At 32.6% G+C, this 21,072-nt stretch overlaps 1 pseudogene; it reads right to left on the bottom strand.

Annotated features, from left to right (window-relative positions):
- Positions 1-9,479: 9,479 nt before the first annotated feature.
- LOC120199854 lies at positions 9,480-15,260 on the bottom strand (annotated as a pseudogene).
- Positions 15,261-21,072: the final 5,812 nt, after the last annotated feature.

Here is a 21,072-nt window from a genome sequence, read left to right as displayed (position 1 = left end):
CTAACTCGAAGTCAAACTTCACAATAAATGGGTCATCCACGGTTTCAACTTCACGGCGAAGGGAATTGTGCCCACCCGCAACATACAATACTTGGATTTCAACTTCATGACGAAGAATATTCAAGTCAAGGCTCAACTTCACGACGAATGAGCCATCCGCGAATTCAACTCCACGACGGAGGATATCGTACCCGCACATCCACGATTTCAACTCCACGACAGAGGATATCGTGCCATTTGAGGCTCAACTTCACGACGAAGGGGCTTCCCAGTTTCAGAGCCAATTTCAACTTCACAACGAGGGATATTGGACTCAAGAAAACACAAGTTCAACTTCACAACGAAGGGGCGACTGATTGTCAACAAACAACTTTTCAGTTTTATTCAGAGTCAATTTCAACTTCACAACGAAGGATATTGAACTCGAGACAACACAAGCTCAACTTCACAGCGAAGGGGCGGCTGGCTGTCAACAAACAATTTCCCAGTTTCAGAGCCAATTTCAACTTCACGACGGAGGATATTGGACTCGAACAATACTACCCACTTGGATTTCAACTTCACGATGAAGGATGTCCAATTACCAGGCTCAACTTCATGACGAAGGGGCCACCTGCGGTTTCAACTTCACGACGAAGGGGAATCGTGCACACAAGCAACATCCATCTCTAGATTGGATTTTAACTTCATGACGAATGATATCCAACTCAAAGAAGGGTTATCTATCACCAAAGACGTTCAAGTTTGATTACATTCAACTCAGAGGTAAATAATATTTACAGCATAGCTCAAGGCAAGAAGGGCTATTTGTCAACGAGAATTGTCGAGTTCGATTCCATTCAGCTCGATGACACCTCAATCACACTATTGTCCGGCTGCAATCGAGGTTTTCAAGCCGAGAAGAAGATCTGGGTTAGTCGTGCCTTAGTAGCAAGCCGTCAGCATAACTTAAGTCGAGAAAAGCTTATGTCAACGAAGACTTTTTGAGTTCGGTTTCATTCAGCTCGAGATCATATCAACCACATTGTGGAGTTAAGGGATTACTTTCCAGCCGAATTTTTAGCCAATGTCTTTAAATCGAGAAGAATACCAAAGTGGACTACAATGAGAAGCCACATTCTGATTCAAATCATTTCAAGATAGACTCGACTTCGCGACGGAGGAGCCATCCACAACTCAATTCGACAGGGAGTTATTCTTCAACTCCACTGAACGAAAATTTGTGTCTTTTTATCTTTGTCATATTTTTTGTTCCACAAAAAATGACAAAGAGGGGCAGCTGTAGACACCCATTTTCTTAAAAGATAGAACTAGCAAGAGTTCATCTCCTAAGAGGACTCTTCCACCACCATATCTTTTAAAGCAACAACCACACCAACAATCATGCAACAACTGAGCAAAGAGTCTAGTTGCATTAGGATTCTATTGTTAATAGGATTCTAAAAATAGTTAGTTTTTTTCACTATAAATACATGTAATCCTCCCCATTTGTAACACATGATTTACATACAAGATACAGAGGAAAGCACGAAAAAATAAAAAGGCAAAGCTATTGTAAACGATTCGAAAAGGAAATAAAAGGTAACATCTTTTTTACATTGATTCGTTCATTTCTCGCATGTGCATGTTATTTTTTTTGGGATTTGGTTTGAATAACCCAAAGCGTGGGTTGCGTCGATGACCAAAAAGGGGTGGGGTTTCGAAGTTTCGAACCTAGATCTACTCCCGAGGCATGTTCATTTTTTAAAAGTATTTAATATTCCCCCTAAGTCAATCTTAATCTTTAATTTACCTTTAAAATTTACCCTTTAATTTTACTTTTATATTAATTTCGTCCCCTATATATATTTTTTAATTATATATTTTTATTTATTTACTATATTCCTTATTTTATTTATATTATATTATTTTTATTATATATATCTTATTTCATTATATATATATATATAGATGTATTAATTTTTCTCCATTTGCTATGTATATATATATTTTCTTAATATTCTATTTTTGTTTTTATTTATTTATATATATTATATTTTTACTTTATTTTATTTTTTTTCTATTTTTTTCTAAATATCATGTATATCTTTATTTTTACTTTTTTTACTTAGTATTATATATTTATTATTTTTATTTGTTTTAGTAAATATTACTTTATAGTACACATTATTTTTATTCCTTTTTAATTTCTTTTACTTTTTTTTACTCCATTAATTTTTTCCCTTTATCTGTGTCTTTTTTTTAATATTTTATTCATTTTGTTTATTTTTATTATTATTTTTTTACGTGTTTTGTTATTTTCCATTTTTTCTTGTTTTATTTATTATTCTCACGTTTGCACACTTGCTATCCTAATTCGATTTTATACTCCGCTACGAATCTAACGTTTTTATCTTTTAAGGGTATTCAAATCAATCAATTGTAAGTAATTTGAATCGGGTCTGTTAAATTTTAATTTTAATTTCGAATTTTCGCAACTAAGACAACCGGCAAATTAATTGGTACCGAAAGGGCGGTTCAAGGGTGCTAATCCTTCCTTGACTGTAACCGACTCCCGAACCCGACACATTTCTGGTAAAAACACTGATTAGGTAAGATGGTGTCCGACCCACCTAAATTCATTTTAAAATGGTCGGTGGCGACTCCAATCCACATTTTTCAAGTCAAAGCCCAATTCTAGGGTCCAACTGAAAGACGATTACGACAATTGTACTTCTTAACACTATCGATATCTAATAAGATCTTCATTTTCAATTAAAAAAATCTTAACACCTTACTAATTAACAAAATTAGTGCACATAATTTTCAATAATTATAAAATTTCTTTTATCCCACTCAATATATTAATGAGTCATTTGTGAATTTATTTATTTCAAAAGGAAATTTCAATTTTTCCAAATATTAGAAATATTATCTCGAATAATTTATAAGGAGGTTTCAACACAATTTTTATGATAAACGGTCATTTCATTTCCTCTACTTAGTAGTAACACTCATATATAATAGCTACAAAAGAAACCTTTAGTAACACTATTATTTATCATTTGCTCAATTATATTAGTCAAAATATTATCTTTAAAAAGACTATTGAATATTTTTACTATAATCAAAATTAGTATTTTTTTCGATTAAATTATCAATCTTCACTTTTAGCTTATGTACTAAGTTATAAAGTGATGTTAATTTGTTATAATATTTTATAGATTAGGATATTGAACATGATAATAAAAAATGCACTAGATAATTTTTCAGGTGGTATAAAAGACTCTCTAATGTCAAATTTTTCAGGTGGTATAAAAGACTCTAATGTCAAATTTTCCCTAAAATCAATTCTAGACGCACAATTTCATGTTATCACATTATTTGAATTTTTTTTCTTTTTTATTGTCATAGTCACTTATAAATTATATTTGATAAATTTTACTCACAAATAGTATTTTATCTTTAAGTTCATGTTGTTTATTGTCTAACATATCGTAAAACCAAACTAATTTTTGGTCATCTCTTTGAACATTAATTTTTTATTGAAGAATTGTCCGCTCTTGTGGGTACTATAAAATGAGTGCGGATATATGTGCAAGTATACACAATCGAACAAGTAATACAGTGATAAGTTGAGTATCGTATCCACAGGGAATTGGGGAAATCAAAAAGGTTTGTCAAGGCACTTTACTTTGTCACCTAAGTAAAGTTAGTGATGGTATATACAAATGATAATGCTGTGGCAAAATGGAATGACTGATGTGAAAATGGAATGGTGGTAGTGTGGTTGCAATTGAATATGTCGTGGCAAGTTGGATGAAATGTAGTGGCAAATTCAATTGTGATAAGTGCAAACAAATAGAAATGTCAAGGCAAAATAAAATGCAATTACGGGATTTAATATATATATATATAGGACTTTAGCTTTCTCACACGACAAGTTGATATGGGAATGAGTGATAGGAGTCACTAGGAAAATCTAAGTATATTTGTCTGAATAGTATTTCTTCTATGCCTAGCCTGCCCGATAGAGTCTACTAAAGTGCCCTATGCTATCTCTAGTAAGGGAATCGACAGGTTAAAGATGCCCTGGCAAAACCGATTGGCGTAAACCCCTGCAGTGATCCTATTGGTCCAGATAACAGGATATGTCTCGGCAATACGTTTTTGCGGCAGCATTAACACCTAACGTATCGTTCAAGAATAACTCCTTTTAGTCGAATGAAATCCTATCCTTATCTCTAAGGTGGATTAGGCCTAGTTACTCTCTAGAACCCCTTGCTTATGTAATTCCTCCCTAGTTTCTCTCGAATACTAAGGATAATTTGCCAATGCATTCTCTTGAACCCTCAAGACCTCCTAAAGAAAGGCTACTCTCATAGCTCCTAAAACTTTAAGGCATTAAGTTTCATAAACAAAACAGATTAAAGCATAGCAAAGCAACCATTCATTGAAATAAAAACTTAAACATCCAAGTGAACTCCCACCAAATAGGATTAGTTCATGGTGGGGTTCAAAATAAACAAGCACAAAGCAAGTAGCATTCGTTCCTTACAACCCAATAACAAAATATGAAAGCAAAGAACAAAGGGAGGAGAGAAAACCTTCGTCGTGCACTGCCCAATACTTCCCTCGGCCACCAAGCACTACTCCTAGAAAACTGGCTCCTCTCGGATGCTCAGGATGCCACACCCTCAGGCTTGTCATGGAGAAATGCCACGACAAGTAGAATTGACGAAAAAAGATGAGACCTTCTCTCTCTAACTTTTTAAGCTCAAATCTGGGTGGAACCAAAGTCTCTAACATTATGGCTTCATCCTCTATTTATAGGGGGAAATTAACCCTATGACTTGGTGTTGAAATTAATAGAAAACCCCAAACCATGATTAAATCACGTGGGTATCGGGCAGAGCATAGCAGTGATCCAGTCTGGGTTGCCGACTGAGTACCCGGCATAATCCCGCTGCATACGCCCAAGGACAGACAGGATCTGCAAGGTCAGGCGACGTCATCGGAAGAACTGGCGGTTGCAGTGCCCGTCCCTCCAGGCTGATCTTCGAGGTGGATTTCTCAGGCAGAGGACACAGAGAGTTGGTGATAGCTGGCTAGAAAATATCTTCTTTCACCTTGTGCGCTCTCGAAATGCCAGTCTAACTTGGCATTTTTATTTAGTTCAACAATCTACTTATGTCACAACATTTTCTTTCCTCTTTTCCTTGCTCTCAATACCTGCACATCATCAGACAAATACCTTTCCCATAAAGCAGCATCGCTGTAAAAGTAAAATGCCACGGCAAACCGAAATCCACCACATGCAACTAAATGCTTCTAAATGCATCTACATAGTCTTAAATGAGCTTTTAGACATCCAATAACTTAAGTTAAAAGGTCCCAAAATGTAGCCTTTTACGGAGTTATCAAGAATCTTTCATTTTACATTATCAGCTCCATACTTTTCTCCAAGTCAATCAAGTTTGAACCTTTGATGGATAAATATATCTCTAATTATCATCTTATCTTCATAAATATAAACTTCTCAATGAAAGTGAAATTATTAATATGAAAAAGTTTAATATGAAAAGGTTATGTATAAAATAATTATCCATGTTTATAGTCAAATCAAAACATCGTTATGTACGTTTTATTAAACGTTATGTACATTATTCATATGACAATTAAATCGTCGTTTCGATCCATAAATCATAAATTTCATGTTTTACTTCTAAAAAAAGTGTCAAATAACTGCTTTTTAAAGTAAAACATTTATCCAAAATTTCATGTTATCCCATTTTTTCACATCTTCGTGTTATCACTTTTTGGTATTAAAGTAAAGGGTAAATTACACGGATCATCACTGTACTTTGCTTTATTTTCTATTTCACTGACTTTAGTTTAAATCCGTTCAATTTCATCACTGAACTTAACATAATTAGCATTTTTAGTCACTCAACCATTAAATATTTACCGGCGTTAAAATGTCGTCGTTTCAGAGAAACAAAATTTTCACCAAAACGACACCGTTTTGCATCTATATAACAACTCATTTATAACACAGTTAAGTGAAAAACGGCCGAGTGACCAAAAATGCTGATTATGTTAAGTTAAGTGAGGAAATTGAACGGATTTAAAGTAAAGTGAGTGAAATAGGTAATAAATCAAAGTACAGTGATGATCCATGTAATTTACCCTAAAGTAAAATATTTATCCACAATTAACAAGCATTTGCCATAGCATGAAATGTGATTATAACAGTTTGGTATTAAAGTGAAACATGAAATTTATGATTATAACCGTTTGGTGTTAAAGTGAAACATGAAATTTATGATTATAATTATCGTTTGGTATTAAAGCGGTGTTCCTCTTTCAATTTTGAAATGCTCGTTCTAACCGTTCCTCGAATGTGATAACCTGGAAGTAATCGAAACGCTGCAAAGAAGACGGCAATGGAGCTCCTCCTAGATGGAAGTGGACTGTTTTGATCAAACATGTTCCACGAGGTAGTAACTTATTGCAGACAGAATGGCAAAACTGGTGCAAGAGAATGCAAAGTCTACATTGATTCCACTAGTCCACGCTGAATGTATTGCCATATGGAAAACCTGATTTGTAACTGACATGTCCTTACCCAATCTTAAACATTTAACATCTAATAACGGATCATGAATGTAACCGTCGCTTTTATTATAACGTAAATAGCGTTTAAACATTTTTCAGTTAAAGATAAAAGAGAAACACCACTTTAATACCTAATGGTTAATGTAAACATGAATGTAACCGTCGCTTTTTCTATAATGTAAATAACGTTTAAACTTTTTTCAGTTCAAGTTAAAAGACAAACACCACTTTAATACCAAACGGTTAGAACGGGTATTTAAAAATTAAAATCATATATCATGAAATATTAAATACGTCAGTTACACCTAGCAATATAAAATAATATTTCTGAATTAAAATAGGTTCAAATCTCTACAATATTTGATTCGAATTAATTGGTTCAATATCAATAATTATAAAAAAAAAAACATAAGTTACACCCAACTGTCTAAAATAATGCATCCATAAATTTCACCATCACTTAGAGACTCATCTCTAAAGAATCATTAAAAATCCCCCATGAAGTTAACTATAATAAAATTTTTAAGAAAACATTTATGGTAAGTAAAATTTTCAGTTATATTATATAAGTAATAAATACATAATCAAATGTTTCAGTAGTTTACATTAATATCCTCTTAAAATTTGAAATTTATCTTTTTTCAATTATTAAAAAAATTATATAAGTATACGTATAATTTATATGTACAGACAAATACTGTTGTATACGACTAAGGAAAACAAAGGTAAAACGTTGATACAATTTGAGAAAGATGTTTTTATGTGATATGTATAATACCCTGATGACTTATTAAATTTTTTTATTTATAAGGCGCAATTCCAGTTTGAAAAAACGAGTATACTTTTGTGTTTTAAGTAAGGGTGCTTAATAAGTTAAGTAGCTTTTGAGTTGTTCAAACTCAGGGTCAATCAATATTCAGTTAATATATGATTCAAATTGAAATAATTCGAATTTAAGATCAAATCGAGATTTTGACAAGTTGAGTCAAGTAAGGTTCAGCTCGATTTAATAAATTCGTGATTAGTTCATTATTTTTTAATAATGACTTTAAAAATCATTTCATTAAAAAGTACAAATAATAATTACTAATTTATTAATTGATAATAAGAAAGATTCTAATTTATTAATTAATAATTACTGGTAATTCATTAAACTACTAAATTTCTAATAAACAATAAAAAGAATATTTGAAGAGAGATTTTCATAGAAAAAGAAGTGGCTCGTTAATTGGTATTTGAAATTACATGTGCAGTCTGCTATCCATGATTTTGGTAGCAGAAAACAAAGGTAGGGTGAGGGTAGATTCGATTGTTTGGTCAGTTTCTTCTTGAGCTTTTTATTGATCACGCTTAGTAGAGATAGCAAGGCAAGCATGGCGACTTTCAGTGTAACATTGGCCAATTGAGTCTGCCACTAGGGTTAGTAAAATCAATATCGATGATCTAAATGAATTGATACGGAGGGAAGCTGAAACTATTTTTTATCATTATTGTTTTTAACTATTTACTTTTGTTTTTTGTCATTTCTTTTTACTTAATTCATTTTACTTAGTATTTATATTACCAACCTCTTTTTTCATTTACTATTTTCTTGAATCAGGCTCAACACAATACGATATCGCAAATTTCTAAGTCTGCGGATTGACTCTTACTTCTTTATACTATATTTTAATTTATTTTATTTACTATATTTTAATTTATTTTATTTTAAAAAATGAATATTTATTTGACAGTTACGATGTGCGTCAATATTATTTTTCTTACATCATATAAATCCAACTGTTCCCTTCGCTAGTTGAAACTATCTTATTAACGGATTATTTGTTGAATTATGAATAAAGAGAAAAATGATTGCGAAATTGATTGTGAAATATTACTCACATAAGCAATAGATTTTTTTTCTTGATGGAAGAAGTAAAATAATATGAAATTAATTTAATAAAAAAATTTGGTTGTCCTCCTGGTTAGAGATTTGTCCTGATTAATATGGAGCGACACATGTCGCACTTCTGATTTTGGTAAGTGAGTCTCCCAACAAGGATTTTCTTTTTCATACACAAGAACTTGAAGTCGATACTTGTTTAAGTGATATCAAGCTGCTTACCAATTAAACCCTGTCAATAACTTTAAATCTCATCCAAATTAAAATATTAGTGTAGACACTCGTTTCCGCCCAATCCTTTTATTTTTATTTCTATTTATTTTTTTTATTTTATTATCTTACAGGCATTACCAAGCCCAATTTGGGAACCAATTACAAAAGGTCATCCGACCCAAACCAAAACCAAAACCCTAACCCTAAAACCAACAACTACCACCGTCGTCTGTAAGGACCACCGTCGCCGCTGTCGAATGGCAAGCCATCGTCAGAGCATGCCATCATCGTCGGTCATTTCTTCATCTCTGTTCAACCATCACCAAATAATAAAAAAATCAAAAAAATATATAATCAAATCCTACCAAACCCAACCACATTACCCACTGCCAAATCCAACCGAACTTAAGCAAACTCTCACCAACCGGCTATACCTATGCCAGTAATTCTCACCAAACATCTCAAAAAAAATTTACCATCCATTTATATAGGATGCAACAACCACAAAATGGAGAAAAAAAGGAATCGAGGAGGAGACCAAAAAAGAGAAAAATCGAGGGGAGGCCCGGAAAAGAAGAAGAAGAAAAAATAGTTCAAAAAATAGAACGAAAAAAGAAAAGCAAAAAATTTACCCTCAGGCTCTTGAGGATGGTGGTGTTCGTTTGTAAATTCGAACGGTGGAAGAACATCTCTTGGGAGGAAGGCCAACATATCTCGATCTCATGACGAATCTTAAGATGGAAAAACTAGATTGGAGAAGTGAAGAGCCAAAAATTCTTTGACTTTTTCATGGAGTTGAGGGTTGATTCTCACAAACCCGAGGCCAGATCTGAGCTCCCGGCATCGAGATGAATCTTTTCGTGAAGTTTGGGTTCGAAAAACTACCAGAGGCAGCTGTCACGGTGGCCAATGGCGGAGCCACTCGCCGAAGATGCACCGACACTTGTAGAGGGGGGAGAGCTTCTCTATCTACCTGAGAAAAATGAGAGAAAAGAAATGAAATAAAAAAGAGATAAAAAAAGGAGTTATATAGCTTATTCAAAACGACATAGTTTTGAGGCATGGGTATTCTGAATTCGTGAATGGGTTAATCATGCGGAAAGGGTCTCTACCTTTGTAAGCTTTCTGTTTCAGTCACTAATTGAAAGTTTCTTTTCTTTTAATTTGGTCTTTAAATTTTATGCGTGTTTCATTTTAGTCCATATTGTATCTTTGTTTATATTTCACACTGTTTATACATTTGGCATGTTATTTCCGGAACGTTCAATTCAGTCCCACGCATGCTTATGGTTTTATTGTGATTTTGGTGCCAGGAATATATGATGTTTGAGCTTGATGTTTCATGTTTGTTTAATTTACTAATTATGTCCTTATATTTGCAGTTCCTTTCAATTTAGTCATTGTTTTGGTGCTTTAGTTTATTGGCATGTTTAATCCTAGTTATTTCTTTTATGATATGGTCTAATCATTTTTTAAATAATTAATCAAGGTTGTTTAGATCTCATGCTTTTGCTGGTCATTCATTTAGTTCCTACTTTTATATATATCTACACGAATGCATACTTTTTTTTAGTGATGTCTTCATTATGTTTTATTAGATATTAAATATAAATATGTGGTAATATTCTTTGTAAATGTTTTATAAATCGTAATTTTTTTAATGTATTATGTATACATTTTATTTTATTTTATAAATTTGATTACTTGTCATCGTAAATTTGTAATTTTGTGCATATAGGGTTAGTATTTAATTTGAATTAATTGGCTTGGTACCCTTATAAGCATTTCTCGAGTCGAATAAAAATAATTTGACTAAGGGTAATATTCATTCATTTTAAGATTGTTGTGAAATGTCTGTCTTAACATATCAAAAAGTTACTTTTGATAATTTTCTTGCAAAAAGTGTATCCCATTAAGTGATACGAATAAAATTGATTACTCTTAAAATTTGAGGACCGAGAAAAAGATCATGTTCTTTTAATTAAATTCACTGAGAAAAGAGTGTTAGATCGAATATAAGGTCTCATCTCGATATATTAAAATAGTTGAACATCCTTATTCTCATTAAAGCTTGGTAAAATAATTAATTAATCATATTTGTTTGATATATGTGTTTAATTTTCGTTTTATTTTGTGTGTGCTTTAATATGATTACAAAATAAATAACAATTGAATTAATATTGATCTTTAAGACGGAATATTGATATCTCTTCATTTCGATTGGAGCAATAAATGATTGCTTTAAGGTATGAAAGGTTATTTATTCTCGATTGGAAATAATTAGATATTATCGTTTTCCCTCTTAAAATTCAAAGAATATGTTTTTTTTAAAAAAGTCTTAGATTTATTTTTTTTTATTGTTATTTATGCATTAAATTTTTAAATTAATAATAAATTTTAGAATGGAATTATCATAATTTCTTTATTTCGATTGGAGTAAGAATCGATTGCTTCATGGTATGAGCGATCGATTCTTCTCGATAGGAAATAATTAAATACTATTATGTTCGTCCAAAACTTCAAAGAATATTATTTTTAGGTGATCTTAAATTAAATTAGACTCAAACTCGTAAATTTCATTGCAAAAACAAATAATTAATCGACTAGGTATTGATTTAGGGCGTTGTGTGGGTGCTAATCTTTCCCCACACGTAATCGACTCCCGAAAACAAATTTTGGTAACGCATACCGCAAATTTGTTGTTTTAATTAAAGTGAATATTTTTTAAAATGAAAAATATGTTTTGGGTGCCCAATCACATCTGAATCAAATTTTTGTTGCAACTCCTCGAACCACATTTTATCATTAACCGGTCATCAAAAATTATTTCAAAACAGGACCCTTTTTTCCCTTTCAAAAAATCATTTCAATAGCTTGACAACTCCACTGGAATTTTTTAGAGAGTCAGGTCATTGGTCGAATAATTAATTATCTTTGGAAATGAAAATTACAAGTTCTTTCTAATTTGATTATTGATTCCTTGTGTGGTTTGAAGAAATTTTTAGCTCGTAATCTGATTAACTACTAAATAGTTATATTGATTTGTTTGTTGGTGTTTTTAGAGAAGATGATTGTTCAAGATTATAAGTTTTCTGTTTGGTGTTGTTTGCTTTGTATTCGTTTTTTCCTCATACACTGCACAACTTCATCTGTATAACATGAGCTAAAACCCTGATATGCCCTATTTAAAGTAAGAGTGAGAAGCTACTCCCTTGTGTGGTTTTCAACTTCGTATGGGATAGTGAATCGCTTATAGGGTTTACGCCTTATGGTCCTCGTGATGGTTTTCACCTCCGTATGGACATAAGAAGGTGTGTCCCCTCGAATTGAACTTGATTTGAAATCATGTGATGAGCTAGAATTGGGGGTTTAGCAGCCCAAAGGGGCACCGACAAATACAATTCAAGAACCTTTTACTTTAGACCCGAACCCAACATATAGTAAACTTAGAACCTAGATAGAACCTTACCCAGATCATAAGAATCCCGTGAGGAGAGTACACAAGGAAAAGCCTTTTAGAGCATTTTAATTTTTGTAGAAAACATGTATATGGGTAGAACTGTTATAAAAGCATGTCAGGATAGATACCATGTCAGGTAGGATATTTTCTTTTTGTGAATATTTTTCTTCTTTTTTGGTTAAGTGGTACTAACAATTTCTTTTATTTTATCTTAATTTTTTTGTCTTATGTTTACATTTGCATTTTCATTTTCACATCGTAACCAAACAAGGTGTTGATTCGCAAGTGTCTGAATAAGTAAGGAGATTGTTAATAATGAAACAATAAATTATTAGCCATGTAGTCAAAACTAGGAGATCCAAGGATGTTCAAACGATCAATGAAGAATACATCCAGTGAATAAGAAATTTGAAGCTGGTTGAAGATTTCCTTTTAAAGTACCAAAGCCAAAATGTTTCCTCAAGAGATATATGTAGTCAGATCAAGGACGAGAAAACCCTTTACAAAGGCATGAAGACCACTTCACAAAATGGAGATCTCACGATTCAACCATAAAAATACATCAGGCGTTGTCAAATGTGATAAAGTACCCTGAAAACTTTGGGTGCAATGCTAGGTTCCATAAAGAGTACGACTAAAGAAAATGAAGAAGTGAAGAATCACAATTTTGTTTTGACTACCTGGTGTAATGAAACCTTTTTGTCTAATTGAAAGTTGTTCTATGATGGTTGCTTATAGGAATTAACACCTTGTGTATTTGCATTTGCATTCTCGTTTTGCATTAGTTTATTAATTTATTTATTTTGCTATTTGTTTTTATAATAATTCTTGTCATTTAGTTATCTTATTTATACTAACTTGTTTTTATGTTGCATTTCTTTTTGCTTGCAACACGATCATGACATAATCAAAAGTGTTGATTTGTGAGTGGTCATCATAGTAAAAGGTTTTCATTATGGAAAAAGGGTTTTATGATCAAGTAAACTATAACACAACTAGGGAATGGCATCTTGAGGAGACTCTGAGAATAGTGAAGAGCTATGCACCCAAAGATCAAATGCCCGATGAAGAGCAAGAGGAGATAACAGAGATGAGAGAGCAAATGTCCAAGATGATGTACATAATAGATGCTTTGGCTAAAAGAAAAGATACTATTTCAAAAGAAAGGAAAGAACTCAATGAAAACAATCATGTGATGTCAAGTACATAAAGAACTACTTTAAAACAAGCTAAACCTAACCAATCTGAGAAATCACGCACAATCACCATTTGTATCAACAAGTTGTTTAGAGACCCCAAGGAAATGGTGACAACTGTAGAATTTCATAAAGATGAAAAGAAGTCATGCAATCAGAACTCGTGGAAATTTGAGAGTCTACTTAGAACGTCAGAAGAAATAAACCTGAAGACTCAAGTTCAATCTAAGCCGAGAGGGGGCTCTCATTTTGATTCTATCTCTATGTCATATAAGGAGTTGTATGATATGCTTTTAGAAGCCCAAAAGGTGGCCCCGTATTATTTGAAACCTTGGGAGCCTTCGTATATAAATTGGTATGACATCAATGTTCATTGTGAATATCATATCAGAGCTCAAGGACAACTCATTGAGAATTGCACCTCCTTAAAGCATCGAGTTCGACATATTTTGGATCATGGAATCTTGGAGCTAGAGATGAAAGGTCAACCTAATTTGGTAACTGATTATCCTATTTGGTTGGAGCCAAAAGTGTTCAAAGGTAAGGATATCAGTGGGGGCATCCAAGAGGAAGAAGATTTGCTACGAAGCTCAAGTTCATTAGTTGAGGAATGAAAATGATAAACTAAATAGAGAGATGGAAGTCGTGCGTGATAGTTTTATAGGATCAGTCAAGCCTTTAAAAATGTTGGTATAGGAAATACCCCAGAGGAGTGTACAACAGGGGTCAATAAACTGAAAAACAAGGATGAACACTGGAGAAAGAATTGCAAGACACATGAAGGTAGAGCCAAGAAGTTCTCTTATGATTTACACATTGAAGAAAAACGGAACAATACAGTTGTTAATGATTTGGGAAGATGTCAAGCTAAAAATCAGATGTTGAATATGTTCATAGCCAATATAGAAGATTCATATCAGGGCCACAAGTGTTAGATTGATGCTGAGCTAGAAGCCACTAGAGTCAGGAACAAGACATTGATGAGGATTATTATTGATTTTGGAAATATTGCCCAAGGATTTCATAACAACGAATATTTTTCTTACGAGGAAAAATGAACAACTTTGTTTACAACTCCGAGAATCAGTTGAAATAACAGGGGCATAGGAGGAAAGCATAAAGTGGATCATAGGATAAGGAACTAGGTTAGTCTGGAACTTATTCAGATTTAGGGCTCTATCAAACCTCAATGAGGCTATAAAAGATGAGATAACCTGAGAGACAAGGAGGTTAAGATGGGTATAAGTAGGTTGTTCAATATCCAAAGAAAGCCTACAGATGTCATATATTGCTTTATTATCAAGAAGCACAACGAAATCAGTGTGCTCAAGGAGTGAATGAGTGGACAACACACTGTTGTAAGGCTCTACAACAGATGTAGAAACCTGAGGTGAAGGATAGAAGGTGAACCCAAGCTTCGACTTCTTTCCATAGTCAACAGAGAGACGGTTCAAGAGAAGAGATCCAAGTCCAGAGCCAGTACCACCACCAATAGTAGTGAAGACCAAGAAGCCTTGGAGGCCAGTGCAATTATCAATAAGCTTTCGGGTGCAATTCAAGCAGACATCAACAATCTCTTTGCCAATTGTATAATGACCACGAGCGAAATTGTTGGCAGAATCTTCTTTGCCACTGATGTGTTGCTCAGGGTGGAAGAGCTGGCGGTAGGTTCCAGTCCTCACTTCATCAATAACAGTTTGTTCCATATCGACAAATATAGCACGAGGGATGTGCTTCCCAGCACCAGTTTTGCTGAAAAAGGTGTTGAAAGGGTCATCTCCTCCACAACAGTCTTATCGCTTGGCATTTTGCCATCAGGCTGAATTGCATGCTCGAGTCAGTAAAGTTCCCAATAAGTATTTCCGACATGAATACCTGCATGGCCGATGTGAACTGAGATGCATTCTCTCATTTTTCTTCTTCTTAAAGATTCAATATCCAGAAGGAAACTCTGAAAGGAATGGAAGAAAATTGCTTGAAAATATAAGAAAAACAAGGAGGGGCGGGGCGTGTATCCATTCTACTAAAATAAATCAGACACCAGCAACATCATTGAAACATTTGGTCAAACAAATTATCAACACTAGTAAACTTAACGAAATCAAAATTTAGAACACTTTATAAACACCAACAACTATTGATACAACTCCAAATGTAGGACACGAATCACCAAAGTAAATGAAAAACTGAATCTAATGTTAAAGCACACTAAGGTTCCAGGAATGACTACAACCTATGAATCAATTTCTTTCATACCAGGAACAGAGATAGAAGATGAATTACGAAGATTCCCAGTAACTATGATGATTTGATGACAACAACATTAAAATAAAACACATGCACCGTAGCAGAAGCAACAGAACAACGACAACAAAACTGGAGATCGGAAAAATCTACAAACTCTGTAGTAGCAACGATGTGAGAGTAAAGGAAATCAATCGTCGGCGCAACGGCGGAAGAGAAAATGATGTCAGGATCTTTTAGCGAATGATACCATATGAGAAAGGGGCCATTGATGGCAAAAAAAGAATAACGATTAGTGTACGTGAAGAAGATATGAGCAGCAGTGATTATGTTTTACTAAAATGTGAAAAATGAATTAAAAAAATGCTTTATTTAATCCACTACATTACTAGGCTTATATAGCCCACTAACAACCTGCTAACTAGGGCTGTAAATGAGACGAGACAGATCGCGAGCTACTCGAGATCGACTCGATCAAGGCTCGATAAATACTCGGATCGAATGGACTCGACTCGAGTTCTTAACGAGTAGAAACGAGCTACTTGATATTCGACTCGAAAAGCTCGTGAGTAGCTCACAAATATAATATATTAAGATTTTATTTTTTAAAAATAAATTATTAATAATATTTTTATTTATGTATTGATTTTTTTAAAAAATACAGTGAGATTTCATGTATTTAAGGTTCATGTTTGAGTTTGAGTTTGAGGCTTCAATCGAGTTAAGTTTAAGATTTTTTTTCGTTTTGAGCCTTTTCGAGCTGCTCACGAGCTTCAGTTCAGGATTTCGAGTTCTAGTCGAGCTTGAAAATTTTAAGCTCTCGAGTTTTCGAGTTAAGTCGAGCTCCATTTCAGAGTTTTCGAGTCGAGTCAAGCTCAGCAATACAAGAGCTCGACTCGGCTCGTTTACACCCCTACTACTAACCAACTAACTGAAGTGCTAACAGAACAACAAATACTAACTAATCTTATTAACATTCTAATATTCTAACACGGACCCACTCGTCGGAGATGCAGTAGCAGTTGTACACAGAGGGGAGAGCTTCTCTCTCTACCTGAAAAAGAAAGAAAGAAAGAAAAGAAATGAAATAAAAAAGGATAAAAAAGGAGTTATATAGCTTATTCAAGACGACATAGTTTTGAGGCATGAGTATTCTGAATTCGCACATGGGTTAATCATGCGAAAAGGGTCTTTACTTTTAAAGCTTTTCGTTTCAGTCACTAATTGAAAGTTTCTTTTCTTTTAATTTGGTCTTTAAATTTTTCTGCGTTTTTCATTTTTAGTCCATACTGTATCTTTTCTTATATTTCGCAATGTTTATACATTTGTCATGTTATTTTCGGAATGTTCATTTCAGTCCCACGCATGCTTGTGGTTTTATTGTGATTTTGGTGCCTGGAATATATGATGTTTGTGTTTTATGTTCCATGTTTGTTTAATTTACTTATTATGTCCTTATATTTGCAGTTCCTTTCAATTTAGTCATTATTTTGGTGCTTTAATTTATTGGCATGTTTGATCCTAGTTATTTCTGTCATGATATGGTCTAATCTTTTTTAAATAATTAATATAAGTTTTTTAGATCTCTTGTTTTTGTTGGTCATTCACTTTGTTCCTACTTTTTTATATATCTACACGTGTGTATAATTTTTTTTAGTGATGTCTTCATTATGTTTTATTAGACATTAAATATAAATATGTGGTAATATTCTTTGTACATGTTTTATAAATCGTAATATTTTAATGTATTATGTATACATTTTCATTTGTTTATAAATTTGATTACTTGTCATCATGTAAATTTGTAATTTGGTGCATATAGGGTTAGGATTTAATTTGAATTAATTGTCTTGGTACCCTCTTAAACATTTCTCGACTAGAATCAAAATAATTTGACTAAGAGTAATATTTGTTCATTTTAAGATTGGTGTGAAGTGACTTTCTTAACGTATAAGAAATTTACTTTCGAGAATTTTAAAATGAAAGTGTATTCCATTAAGTGGCACAAATAAATTTGATTACTCTTAAAATGTGAGGACCAGGAAAAAGATCATGTTCTTTTAATTAAATTCACTGAGAAAAGACTGTTAGATCGAATCTAAGGTCTCGTCTCGATATATTTAAATAATTGAACATCCTTATTCTCATTAAAGGTTGGTAAAATAATTAATTAATCATATTTGTTTGATATATATGTATAATTTTCGTTTTATTTTGTGTGCTTTAATATGATTACAAAATAAATAACAATCGAATTAATATTGATTTTTTAAGATGAAATAGTGATATTTCTTCATTTCGATTGGAGCAATAAACGACTGCTTTAAGGCATGAGAGGTCATTTTTATCCATTAGAAATAAATAGATATTATCGTTTTCCCTCGTAAAATTCAAAGAATATGTTTAAAAAAAGAAGGTCTTATATTTATTTTGTTTTATTGTTATTTATGCACTTAATTTTTGAATTAATAATGAACTTTAGAATGTAATTTTAATATTTTTTGTTTTGATTAGAGTCAAAATCGATTGCTTCAAGGTATGAGAGATCGATTATTCTCGATATGAAATAATTAAATACTATTATGTTCGTCCAAAAATTCAAAGAATATTATTTTTAGGGGATCTTAAATTAAATTAGACTCGAACTAATAAATTTCATTGCAAAGACAACTAATTAATCGGCTAGGTATCGATTTAGGGCACTGTGAGGGTGCTAATCCTTCCCCACACGTAACCGGCTCACAAACTCGAATTTTGGTAACGCATACTGAAAATTTATTGTTTCAATTAAAGTGAATAATTTTTTTAAAATGAAAAATATGTTTTTGGGTGCTCAATCACACCCTAATCAAATATTGGTGGCGACTCCTAGAACCACGTTTTATCATTAACCGGTCATCAAAAATTATTTTGAAACGATACCCTCTTTTTCCATTTCAAAAAACCGTTTCGACAATTAGATCAATTAATCATTCAAATTAATTATATCTTGTGTATCCTTAATAAAACAATATACAATTATATATTATTTGTGTTAATTGCATTATAAATGAGACACATTTCTAATTATTTTTAAAAAATAAACTTGCACACTCGTACATTTAAAACGTTATTATTAACATTGTTGGAATGTTAATTATTAATTTAGCTTGAGAAAAAATAAATTGATATTTTAAATGATAATTAACATTATAGGAATATTTTTCTATTATTTTATATCAAACACAATAATGACAGACTTATAGACATATATTCTACTATTCACTTATAATAGTTCACTTAATAATTTATTATAAGAATTTTTTTATATAATGCTAACCATTTTAGTAATTCACCATTATCGTTTTATAGAGTTGTTTACAGTTTGTATTCAAGAACAATTTTCTTTTGAACAAACTCTTTTTCATATTAAAATCCTAAAACTCTGACTTCTAACCCATTTATCGCCACCAGTTCTCATTTGTTAATTTTATTTGTTTTTATATTCTTCATTTTTGTTTGTTAATACATAAACAAAAGAGGTTTCTATGTATATCATATGGTTATTTATCTTGCTTTTGTTTCCATATAAGCCTCCAAAATCTTTCTTTTCTCTTCACTTTTAAGAACCTGTCATTTCCTAGAGTTATTGAAGAATGAGTAAGCAAAAGAAGATGGAGAATTATTACGTCGTTTTCCACAAAAAGAAAGCCGGCATCTATCGATCATGGCAAGAATGTGCTCGTATAATTGTTGAAGTTCAAGGAAGTACATTTAAGTCATTCGAATCTGAGAGTGATGCAAAGGAAGCCTTAAATAAGTATCAAGGAAAAGAAGATGGAGTTGAAACTGATATTGAACAAGTTTCTGCGAATATAATATTTGCTTTTACTTTAGGTTATATTATTGGCGTTTATAGTTGTAAAAATTATTAATAAATCTTGTGTAAGTGATCAAAAAAATAAGATTTAATATTGAACAAGTTTCTATAGATATTATATATGCTTTTATTTTAGATTTCATTATTGGTGTTAATAGATGTGAAAATGATATTTGAGTCTATTTTTTAAAATTAAATTTAGAAATCATGCAAATAAGGAGAGTATGAATGATTGAAATAAACGATTATTAAGAATAAGAGTTGTTTAGTACCCTATTTTTTAATTCCAACTAAAGAGAGAACAACACCAAAGTAAGTTTTGTGAGCGATGTTTTGATTGTTTTAATAAATATAAAAGGTAAATTAAACAATATATATACTTCATTTTTACTGAGGAGAAAACCGAAACTGAACATTAAGAGAAGAAAACAACAAGTATTAATAAAAAAATATAATGCAATATAAAGTTTGAAAGTTCAATAAAGAAAGCAAAAGAACTTGTTGAAGGTATTGTCCCCATCCTAAAAAATATTTGCATTAAAGGCAATGCCCCCATATGAATAAATCTTCTTTTATAAATCAGTTTATGTTCCTCTCGTCCTATATGGTATCAATTGCCTATATCATAGGAGGTTAGGCTCTGATTCTAATGACTATTGACAACTCACTTTCCAACCCTTTTGACCCCCAACAATCCCCTCACCATAGTCACAATCCATAACTCTATCAAACTCAACCACACCAATTATCTTTCAAGAAAAATCCAAATTGAATTCATCTTCATCGGTTATGGCCTCTTTAAATTCATTAATGGCTCACATTCTTGGCCACCATAAACTATTACTACCAATAACACAACATCCTCAAATCCGACATATCAAACATGGCTACGATAAGATAAAGTCTTCTTTGGTGAATTAGTTGGCACCATTCATAAAATCTTGCACCTCTAGTCTTACGGTGCACATCCTTGGCTGAAACTTGGACTGCCAACATTTATGTTCGCACGTCTCGTGATCATCTTAAAAAATTAAAGATAATCTCAAAAACATTTTCGAAGGCTCCCAAACTATCACTGATTGAGCTATTAAAATCAAAGAGGATGAGCTTTCCACTCTTGTTAAACCTTTAGATGCAGAGGATCTTATTGAAAAAGTATTGGAAGGCATTGATGACAACTTTCAACCGATTATCAATGCTTTCAATAGTCGAGATACTACCATCACCTTTAATGAGTTGCGAGTTGCATGGGAAACGTATCAGTCACCGCCTACTCAACTCACACCTAACGCTCCAACCAGCGGTCTCAATAATCTGCAACGCCATCTGTATCTCAACAGTACAATAGACCTATACGTACTTTTTTGGGCAAATGTCAGTGGTTCCAAACTCAGGGGCATGTTCTAACTCAGTGCGATCTCTCTCTCTTTCATGGGCGGTTCCGGAATGCATCCATATCTCCACACCAGGTAAATGTATCGGAATCTCGTACGCCTCCACCATGGCAATCTGAAGCTTATATTGTCACCTCTAATTCCTCATCCTCTAATCCTTGGCTATTAGAAAGTGGTGTAATGCACCATGTCACAGGTGATTTCTAAAATATCTACATTCATAATCC

This window comes from Hibiscus syriacus, unplaced genomic scaffold, assembly GCF_006381635.1.
Source record: "Hibiscus syriacus cultivar Baekdansim isolate YM2019G1 unplaced genomic scaffold, ASM638163v2 tig00005678_pilon, whole genome shotgun sequence".
In the NCBI taxonomy this organism is placed as follows: Eukaryota; Viridiplantae; Streptophyta; class Magnoliopsida; order Malvales; family Malvaceae; genus Hibiscus; species Hibiscus syriacus.
Note: the sequence above shows the minus strand (reverse complement) of the source record. Positions and strands in the feature narration are given on the sequence as shown.